We start from the raw sequence: 11,412 nt of genomic DNA on the forward strand, positions 1-11,412 counted from the left end.
GAGGAGCGATCACGAGGACATCGCTTTACTTTAATTCGCGTGAAAATATGGGCACCTTTTATGCCATGTTTCTCCTAGGGGTACTCATTTTTCCTAAGCTCTGCACATACGCAAAAGGGGAAGGAGCTTAGAGCAGTTCAAAGCAGATTACGAAATATACAAGCGACTACAAAACAAACGAGAAACATAAATCTTACTCGCGATGTTTGCATAATACTTTAATGCTTTTTGCGTCAGCGTATTGAAGGTTGAAACCAAGTGCGGCCTTGTTCGACACGGTAGTCGCGTCGTCGATACATTTGAATGTTTCTGCTTGTGCATAAAAGGAAAATAAGTTTATGAGTACTAATACCTTGTGTTGAAAGCCGGTCACATCCTGGCTGCTTTTGCTGCTGTCCTCGCCCCACGCACTGCGCTTCTCCCGTTTCGCGCGCCACTTCTGAATGTATTCAGCCCCATCTGCCTGCAGCTTCGTCCTTCTTTCTTAATTGGGTACAGCAAATTTTGTTTAGAGATTCCCTGCAGCTATACAGTTGTTTGAGCCGAAGCGGATGAACACAAAACCAGTGGAAGAAAGCAAAGTGTTAAAAATTTCTGTGCATCTTTTCCCGAGTCAGTGGCGTCAAAGCACTTTTGATCAGTGTTAGAATCGGAAAAGTTCTGCGTAGCAGGGCGACGTCACCATGCGCAGCTTGTTTTCTTATGAGCCCAATTCGATAAATCTTTCTTTGTCAAAATGAGAAAACTCGTTCCACATATTTGTGTTCGATATTGTATGTATTTGTTTGCACACGTTGGTCAATAATTTATTTAAGCGGCTTGGTCGACGGCTGTCATAAATTTAAACGTGTTTTTCGCACTTGTAAAAATTTTGTTTACTCCATTTTATTTCTTTGAACTCCGCGGATCCCACTGGTACGACTTATAACTCGTTTGGCTGCTAAAATAGAAAGAGGAATGTCACACAGTAACGAACCCTAATTCGGTTTCCTAGGAATAATTTAGCAACCCCTCAAACTTTAAAACCAATATTGCTCAGTATTTCTTCTGGAAAAATGAGTCACATCCTGCGCCGATAGGCATTAACAAAACGTGGTACTCCCAACTTAAGAATAATGTCGCAATTACATTGCTCTCGTCTTTTTTTTTTTTTTTGGCCTAAAGAAAAAAAAAATGCTGTGATTTCTAAGCATTATATATAATACACTTTCAGGACTCATTAGGCTGTTTGTGGCGCTTTTTTTCCCTGTTCTACCCTGAAACCTTGTTATAACATTGGCTCAATTTAATTAAACACATCACCATTGATGGGGCCTGCGAATATCGCTGTACGGCAATATAAACGCAACTTAAGTAAGAGCACTGGCTCCTAAAATTAAGAAGCCAAAGATATCAACGTAGGACGCCCAGGGTAGCAAACGGTATGCCAAAAACAATAAAAACTAAAGACGAAATATATGACATTGTTTTGATCTCCGAGGTGATGGACAAGCAAGCTACCCTTTAACATGGCCACATTTCCAAGAAAGCAGGCGTGAGTGGAAGCCGTCTTCCTCGCACCACTAGAAACAATAAGAAAAGGGGGTGGGTGGCCTTTTTAAGGGAGATTTCTTGTTTTTTTCTAGTTGGGTCAGCCTTAGCGTAAAGACTGGAAGCGTCTCCTTGTGCAACGTTGTTGCCACTGTTTTTTCTCCCAACACAAGGTTGTAAATAAACCAGTCGCTTTTATCCCTCGGGCAAAGGGGGCTGACCAAATTGCAGCAAGAGGCCGTGGAGCGAGCGACGTTCAAAGGCTCTGAAGTTAAGGTGTTGTCAGGGTGCTGATTGGATCGAACGTACTGCATTTCTCGCAGAGTTGAGAAAAAGGGATAAGAATGTTCTTGTGGGTGGACTCCAGGAACAGTTGTACAGGACCCTAAGCAAATCCTGACGAAATAAGAACGGGACAGCGTTTTTTTTTTGGCTAGATATGCCGACGAGTCTTCTGTTGAAGCCGACATCAAGCCTAAAACCTCACATAAGACTCACTGCAGCTACTTGTTGCAGAATAACTGTCCATACTGCTGCGACACTGCCCCCACAGAAGCTGAAGGCCAAATGAGTTTCTGGTGCACGAGTTATACAACGCGTCGCAGGCGACGAAGGAAGGAAGGAAGGAAGGAATACCCACAGAAGCTGAAGGCCAAATGAGTTTCTGGTGCACGAGTTATACAACGCGTCGCAGGCGACGAAGGAAGGAAGGAAGGAATAGAGGTGACGGAAAGACAGGAATGTCAACCAGGCTGTGGCCTAGTTTTGCTATCTTACACTTTGGGAAGGGGAACAATGGGAAAAAAAGATGAAAAAAGTAAAAGAAGGGGGAGGTAAGGACAGAGTGTAAAGAGGTGTGGCCAGCGTTACGACGCTATAGGCGATATAGTTCATTGACTTCATAGAGAGAAGTCTTTTGTGCTACAGTCTGCTGTGCAAGTTAGTTGTTTTCAGGAGGCACAAGAGAGTTTTTGTCGCCTTGTTCGTAGATGATGGAGAAGGCCAGTGGCCCAGGGTTTTCTCCTCAGAGAACGGGCGCCGAGAGCGTAGCTTGCGTAGAGTTGAAGAGAGTTGGCTTTTTGCCGACGAAAACCGTGGACACTCGCATAGGACATGTCGTATGGCCTCTGGTGTGTCACAGACTTAGCACGCCACACTGTCTGCCATTCCAATCAAATGGGAGTAAGCATTTGTGAAGGCGACTCCAAGCCAAAGACAACAAAGAACGGTTGCATCAGTCTGTGGGAGGCCTAATGGAAGAGGACGCTGAAGATGCGAATCCAGGGCATGAATACGAGAGCTCGTCAACTCTTGGGTAGTCCGTTTGGGTAGCATGGTTTCCCGGGCAAGTTTGCGAAGAGTCGTAGCTGCGTCCGTCCTGGATAACGGAATGTATATGATTTCCGTTTTTTGATGTTTGAAGCGGGCGGCAGCGTTCGCTCTTTCGTTTCCGACAATGCCACAGTGACTGGAAAGCCACTGGAAGGCAATATGGGTGCGGTCACTGTATCGCTCGTGTAGATAAATGAAAGTTAGCTGCTGTAGTGCTATCGTTTGACGATCTCGTACGGTGCCTTACTACCCCAGGCAACGAAAATTTCGAGGAAGGCTTTTGAGCACACCTTTGGCGGACGCCAGCCAGGTGGGACTTCTCACCAACCCAGATAGGAAACGCGTTCTCTCTCTATAAAAAAGAGGGGGGGGGGTGTAATTTAACAACGTATGGGTACGAGCTAGTTGGTACTCTTAGATGGGGGGGGGGGGGTGGTAGTGCGGGGAAGAGCACACTTGTGTCGTTACCGCGGAGCGCGACGAATATTAGAACCACTATACTCGGTGACAACTTAAGAACGGCACCGGAAGTTGCCGCTGTGCCTTATCTCCGTAGCCGGATGTTTCTCCTCGCGGCGCAAGTAGGGCGTTACTGGGAATATTTTGAACATGGCGTGAGCCGTTCCCGTGATTTTTTGGGCTTAATATGCTTATAAACGACTCCAGTGACGACAAAAAAACTGCGTGAGACAAGGCAGACGATATCGCGCATTCATAGCAAACCCCTTTCAAAACGCGCGCGCACTGACGTCACGGGTCCGGCGCTTTGGCGGAGTGATACACTACATGAGGTGGTGCCGTTCTTGAGTTGTAACCGAGTATAGATACGCTACGCTTGCATGTAGCTAGTGGCTCTAGCGAATATTGTTGGCGTATACAGCTTGGGCCAACTGGCCGGAGTATATCCTCTGTGAGGCCCAATGTTTTCCCTGTCCTCACGTTCACCGCTGTAAAGCACTCCTTTCTGTCTTTGTAAAAAATTACTTTCCGTCAAGCACTCTTTGTAGCGCCCTGAAGAGGTGGAGTTAGGAGGCAGAAAGGAAGCCCACAAGAGATAATGTGGTTGTGGGGGCTGTCATTTTACGCGATTGATTGTCCCGCTTGGTCCTTTTCTCAAGTTACCATTGGCCTGGCCAATACACCTCTAGAGGCTCAGTTGACTTAAGAAAGAAAATTAAGCTGTTGAGTGCTATTTTTCTTTTTGTACAGGGCCTTGGAAATGTTAGCATAGCGTAATGGTACCGTCAGCACTGTCACGAAAAAGTACGTTTGCACTGAAATGTTATCGTTCATACTAAGCGCCACTTCAACTGCTTTCAGGTGGTAGTTTTAATTGCGTTCTCAGAAAGTTTACCTGCTAATTGTGCGTTGAAACGCACAAAATGACTCCTCAGTTTTGTCTGTTTGTTTCAGGTTGTCTGGCGATTATAAGCGCAATGATTGCGCATGTGGTGTTTAAAGTCGCGTTAATTGCATTATGTGCACATGACTCTCGACTTTATGAAAACCTATTGATGAGTTTGTCGGGCTCTTGTTTGCTGCGTTTAATAGAACAACCGACTCTTCTTGAGCCAACCTCCTAATTTTTTAAAGTTAGTGGGCAAATACAATAAAGAACGTGCGCTGAATGTGGGCGTTCCTACTGAACATTTTGTTTTGAGCTCGTGACACTCCTAGCGCTTTTTACGGTATAAGGGATGATATTGGCCAGCCGAATACATATGTCTGAAAAACCTACAGCCTTTCTTGAAAACTGAGTGAGGTGAGAACGCGCATTAGAAACTCTAAAGCAGACAACGAGAAAATTAAAAAAAAATAGCAGTACGTGCTCCATCAGTGTTTGGATTTGTTTAGAGGAGCACGAAAGAGATTCACTTACTTAATATTTGTGGCTGCATTGTGTATTCCATCTCAAGAGAACCTTTAGGCATAAAAATTATTTAGCACTGTTCCCAACTCATATTTGATTTCTGTGTGTGCGTGCGCATGCAAGGACACCTCATTTGCAGACACGGCTCGATGCCGCCGTGTTTACGACGTTGACGATGACGTCACTTCGCGGGCGCTTGATTAGCACGGTCGGTAGGCACGGCGCAAGGCTAGCGTGGTAATAATCAAAACGTGGTGTATAAATCTAAACTTTATCATGATAAATTATTGGTATATGTTTACAACTCTTTCCAGCGGTAGAGGCTGTTCACTGGTAAGGTTGGCACGGCCACATGAGACATACCGCCTGCCTCGTTATGTAAAAGTAACTGTTTCGTCGGCACGTTCACTTTACTGTCGCGTTTACATGTCAAGCTGGTGACCCAATGTTTTTCTCGGGAGTTTTCGTTTCGTGTTTTTATGTTCATAGCACTTCAAGTGCACGCATAAATTTCTGTCCAGCTTGCTCCTTGCTCTTCCCTTGCGGTTCCCTTGCGCTATGCGGTTGCCGTTAGAACTCTTTCCTTACTGTCGGCCCTCTTTTATTACTTTTGCAGGATCCAGTTTTCTACCCGATTCTTAAATCCAGAAGCAGTTTCTGCGGATGATAACAAAGCACAGATAAACAAAGCACAGCGATGATAACAAAGCACAGAGTACTATGTTGAATATTTCGGATAGTCTAGCTGTGTACATATAAAATAAGAACACCATCGAGAACCTTCGCTGGACATTGCTGATATTTGAACTAAGCCTGAGTGACAAGAGTAGCAAAAAAAGAAAACGCACATCACGGGACCAAAAATAAATGCGACAGAACACACATGATACTATGGCCATAGAATACGTTAGTCATTTCCCGTTGGGATGGCGATAAAGGGCGTTCCCGACGGAGACTTTTCTGGGACGGTTGTTCAAGTGTCGAGGGCGCGGTAGTTTCGGCCCATTCGCAAGCGAATCACGTTGGCAGTAGCAAGAGGGCTCCGAACTGTCGACGTTTCTCGGGGGGACGAGCCTCGAGACAGTGGAGCAGGGAAGCGAAGAAAAAGGCAAGGAAACGAAAGCGATGATGATGTGAAGAAAAAGAACAGCCAAACTGCAAGAAAGGGGAAAAGAAAAAGGTGAGCAGTATGTAGAGTTGTTTGGTGCCCGCGGAGGTGTCGAGATGGTTGTGGGGACAAACTGCACAGTGTTTGACGAGGGTGCGGGGAAGACAGTCTTCTTTGCAGGCACTCTGCTACTCAGGCTCCATAGAGTGACCTACTTTGGCGACAAATGAAGCCAGCCCAGAGAATTCAGGGGTACATCCTCGATCGAAGCCGTAGCAATCAACCAAGCATGCGAAACCATGCACGCACGCACCCCTACACACGCGCTCACACATGCACGCTATCCCTCCCTCCCTCCCTCCCTCCCTCCCTCCCTCCCTCCCTCCCTCCCTCCCTCCCTCCCTCCCTCCACATCCTCCTCTCTCTCCCACATTCTCTCTCTCTTTCTCACGCACACGCACGCGTACGCACGCACGCGCGCACACACACATACGCACACACGCACTTTTTGGAAAATTGGACATCCATCTGAAATGGAGCCGCACGGCTGCAAAGGAAAGCTTGACAGCTTTCTAAGAAACTTCGCAGTTGAAAACAAAATTCGCCTTCGACCATTTTTCTTTAGCTGCTAAGTAACGCGTGGCTCATTAATAGTGACGCAGCGGTGAACCGCTTTTGGCGCACCCATGGGTCACCCCCGGGTCACCGCTGGGTCGCGTTACCCCGGGGATGAGCTTGGAAAGCTTGGGCAGGGGAAGAGGCGCCTCTTGGACGGGGCGGCAAATTTAGTGGCTAAACATGATTGAAATGCGTCCCATGAACCCGTTAGAACGAGTGTTGCAGCCAGCCTTTTCCCGCGACCATACGTTGCCCGCCAAAAACTACGGGAAAGGAAAAGAATTGATGAATTTCGCTTTCAAAGTGCGACTGATAACTCTGTATCAAAAAGGATGTAGTGACTCTGGGTAGGACACAAAAGTACGCATATATTGCTAACAGTGGCAATTTACAGCTTCAATTTTTCTCGGCGAAAACAGTTTCTTAAGTTACAGGTGCCTTGGGGATAAACTTGTCGCTTAAAAACTGCCTTCATGAAACCACGGAAGGGTTGCTTATGTATTTAAAAATTACAGTCGGCTTTTTTCGTGCAGATTCGGTGACTGTGAGGGTATTTCTCGGTAATTATTTTTGTTTTTATACCTATTTGGCAATTACATTGTCCCGTTTCTCGAATGCTCTTATGTAACGCTTTCCTTTGCCTTATTCTCCTTCAACAGCGAAGCTGTTGTTGCTGGCCGTAAAGTTTGCGGTGTGCGGCGTCATCAAAATACCAAGTTATAAAAACTTTTGGCGTTTAACGCGCATGTGACCGCCCGTTTTACGAGGAGCTCCCGGCGTCGTCCAGGCTTAAAATGCCAAGAAAACAGTTCACGTGCGTCCGCGCCTCAAGGGGGAGCGCAAGACAGCTCGCGCTACAGACGCCCAATTCGCGAAGCCGCTTGCCACCTGTTCTAGCGCGTTGCGGACGCGTTTCACTTTAGGAGAAATGTGAATGCCTGCAGACAAAACGGTCCGGGCCCGCTAGTTATGCATGAGGAAGATATGACGATGACTACTACTAGTACAGTGAAAAGCGACGACAGAACATGTAAATAAACAATTTCAAACATAAGCAATGTGTGGTGTAGGGGTCCTTCAGTGCTTTCATGCAGAGAAATCCCCCAGCTTCGCTACGATTGAAGCCTTGCGCGACTGAGTGCAAGCATCGCCATTTTTTTTTTTTTTTTTTATGGGCGACGCTCCTTCGGGGCTTGGGCTGTCGGCGTCTAATGTTGTCGTCGTAACCGTCTTCTCATGCAGTCACGGTACTCATTCTCATGCAGTCACGGTACTCACCGGTAACTCATTTACACCTCGCGCTAGACCGCAACGCGTACTAAAAAAAAAAAAAAAACACCGAGACACTCGTTTACGTCTCGCTCTGGAACGCTTCGTAACGCGTACACAAAAAACACTGACTCGCTTACGCCTCGAGCTAGTGAACTTCGTGTTTCAAAGACAAGAGACCTTTACCCCAAAGCTGTATATTTCTACCCCCTAATGGTTTCATGTCCGTTGGAAAAAAACGCAAAGGCGCCAAAAATACACTTATAGACTGCATGCTTCGCCCCTCCCGAGGTTCCACGTTAGGGGAGATGGCCCGGGATTTTATGTGGATCTCTTCTTTCTTATTTTTTGAGATTTACTGTTTTCTTTTCTCTTCGTATACAAGTTCACGGGCTCAACAGGGCAAGGAGTGGTCTTATTTTACACCCTGTTGCCAGGTTTCTCGTGTATATAGTTCCGAAACGGTCCTACGGAAATATACACAGTGCAGGAACCTCGGCGCGCTACATGCTGCGAATATAATTCCTTCAATTCGAACCTCGCGCATTCGGTCAACTCACGGCTTCGATGCAGGGACAGGTGACAGCGAAGTGCATTTCGCTCGCTCATTATACGGACGGGCGCTGCTCTTTTTCGAAGCAGGGAAGAGATCGCCACCATCGAAAGAGGCCCATTTGTCCCCATTACGAATGCAAAGGTTTCCCTCCTTTCTCCGGGCCTTTTATCACGAGTCCCCGGAGTCCCCGCTTGCTTTTTTTCTTTTGTTCAACTCACCCAAGTAGCTACGCCACCGAGACTAATTTCCTTCGGATTTCTTCGCGGGTCACGCTTGAGGAGAAAAATGGCCCTAAAATTGCGAACTTCTGCGCGGGCGGTGTATTGATTTAGCACACCGACCGGAGCGGACGAAAACAGCGATTCGACCGGGGCAGGTTAATCTAGTTTTGCTGGCCGCTGTCGTTTTCTCATTCATTTCAACAGATGGTTTGTCTTGCTATACATTGCCTCCCTCCTTCACCTTCCGTTTTTTTTTTATTTTTTAACGCACACGCGCGCACGCACGCACACGCACACGCGCACGCGCACGCACACACGCCCACACACAAACACGCACACGCACACGCACATGCACACGCCCACGCGCACGCACACACAACGCACACACAAAGACAGCGAGCAAGGAAAAAAAAATGAGAGAAAGCGCTAACAAAGTAGCCCTCTTGTTGTTGCTGTTGTTGTTGATGATGAAGACGTTGATGCATTTATCCGACCCATTTCTGAAAAATCAAGGCAGCGATCACCTTCTCTGTTGGGAAGTGCGCTATTTCACTTAAACGGGCACACGTTCAGTGCTGCGAAGGAAGGCGAGCTCGTGAGAGAGAGAGAGAGAGAGAGAGAGAGAGAGAGAGAGAGAGAGAGAGAGAGAGAGAGAGAGAGCTTTATTATCTAAGCAGTTCTATAGATAACGACGCGGGAACGCGGATAACGACGCGGGAACGCAGGTGTGGCGGTACGTCTGGTGGATGGCCCTCCCAGTGAAGATGTCGAATTGATGTGTATACGAAGGGCAGTTGGGTGTAGGGCGAGTGGGACGCGAGAGGATTTCATTTATGTAGTGAATACGGGATGGAGTGACCAGCGAGGGGGTGTTTACTTGCCAAACCACAGATGCGGCTTCACGGGAGAGGGTGGGGTAGGGGACTGGGAAACACTGCCTACTGGCACGTAGCGCCCAGGGGTGCTGTCGGCGTGCCTGATGATATAAATTTTTTTGAGCGCCAGGGTGGCACACATTTGGCCACAACATGGACGGACCCGGTGAGTGTTCTCGGGTAAGCGCGTGTGCTTCAGCATTGCCGTCCACGTTGGCGTGGCCGGGGACCCATACCAGCGTTAGGGTGTGCGGAGTGTCGAGGAAGATTGCGTAGCGCCTCCTGCGAGCCACTAAGCACGAAAATTGGGATGCGGGGGGTTCGTATGACAGCGCATATTTGACGGCGGCGGCTATGGAGAATGCTTCCAGGGTTGTATAATTTGGGGCGTTTTTGAAGGGTACGAACCGGGTAGGGCTATGGAGGGCGATAGCACCATCTCTAGTAGTCGGGTCAAAACTGGTGCCCGTGAAGTAGATTGCAGCGCCACTTTGCTTGAGTTAATTGATGTGCTTGTTGTTCGTGCGTTGTTGTTGTCTGCGGACCATCTGTTGGGTAGTTTAAAAGGGGGAGGAGCGACCGACCTGGAGTGGAGAGCTTTAAGTGGTCGAGCTGGGCCTTTTAAGGTGAGATGCAATCCGTTCATCGAGAGTACGGTTACGAAAATACGACGTAGCAGTAAATGAGTCGTTAATAAGCATCGCCAGACTTGCGCCTTCGAAGCTAGTAAACAGATTTAGGTGCCCTGAGGAATTTTTGTCTATGCCTGCGATCTCATCATTACAGCGAGAGAAGCACTCGACTCCCGCAAGCGGCTTCCCGCCGGCCTCGCATCGTGCTTCGATTGAGAAATTAAAAATGTGTTCGAAGCTGGCACCCTTACCTTGTTTTCTTGGTTGTCCTTGGATCCCATAATTGTTTGTGCAGGGAGGCACACAGCCGTATTTGGGTATCTTGGACAACGATAAATACCAGCATGCGCGTCGCTAACCCTGGGCTATCATGCATACTGCGGTATTCAGAGATCCCGGAATCTCCAACATGACAGAAGTGCGCGCGGCCACCGCAAGGGGCCGCCAGTTCTTGCACGTTTTTTGCAGAGTTTTTGCACCTTCCCACCTGTAAATTCTGCCCGCCTCGCGGTACTCGGCACCGTAAGATACGGGACTGCCCATAAACCTTCGACCTATCTCTACAGGTAGCCAATTCTAATATGCAGGGTAGAGCATCGCCTGACTACCCCGGGCCTTGAGGCCCCGAGATATATCTGGTGAACAGGTACCGGACAGCCAGCCACCGCCAGAGCATCCCGGACTGGGGATGCCCTTCCCGTGCTGGTTCCCTAAAATCACGCGATGCTGGTTTATTAAAGATTTATTTCTTCCTCCTTTCTAACTAGATAGAGCTAATTGCCACTCGAAACTAGAGAAGCCAAATTAACCACCGGCTTTTACTGTCAAGCAAGGCATACGAAAGAGAAGCATTTTGCTGTAACAGAGAATCCACCAAAAGTGGTGAAGATAGAGAGAAAGGAAATGCGGAAATAGCCCTGAGCGTCATTCTATAGCGTCTCCCGCGGGCGGCAAGATGGGCGTCCGTATGCCGCGAACTCTCCAGGGAAAGGTGCCGAATGGCGTGCATCGAGCAAAGGGGCGCCATTTCTTTGAGCAGGATTGATGACCACCCTTGCGAAACGACGGGCGGCATAGAATTATTCACGGCTCTAGGTGTCTCGCAGCTAAACATTCCGAGTCTCTTGATGAGGGGGGAGCTCGATAACGACCGGTGCTATGTGTGGGGCGGGCAGATACTGTCCGCGCCCAGCCGAGCAATCCGTCGTCGACGGCCTGACGTTTCTTCGCTGTCGAAGGAATGTCGTAAGAGAAGCAGATGGACAGTCCGAATTTACGAACAAGGCGACAAAAGCATGAGCACAATATAATGAAGCTACGAAGTGTCTTGGCGGCGATAGGCTCGGGGAGTCATGCCATAGCACGAAGCCTGGCCGGGCCGGGACAAACGCCATTTTTGGA

The sequence above is a fragment of the Haemaphysalis longicornis genome, unplaced genomic scaffold, assembly GCF_048455015.1.
Source record: "Haemaphysalis longicornis isolate Haplotype H1 unplaced genomic scaffold, Haemaphysalis longicornis Haplotype H1 scaffold_7, whole genome shotgun sequence".
NCBI lineage: Eukaryota > Metazoa > Arthropoda > Arachnida > Ixodida > Ixodidae > Haemaphysalis > Haemaphysalis longicornis.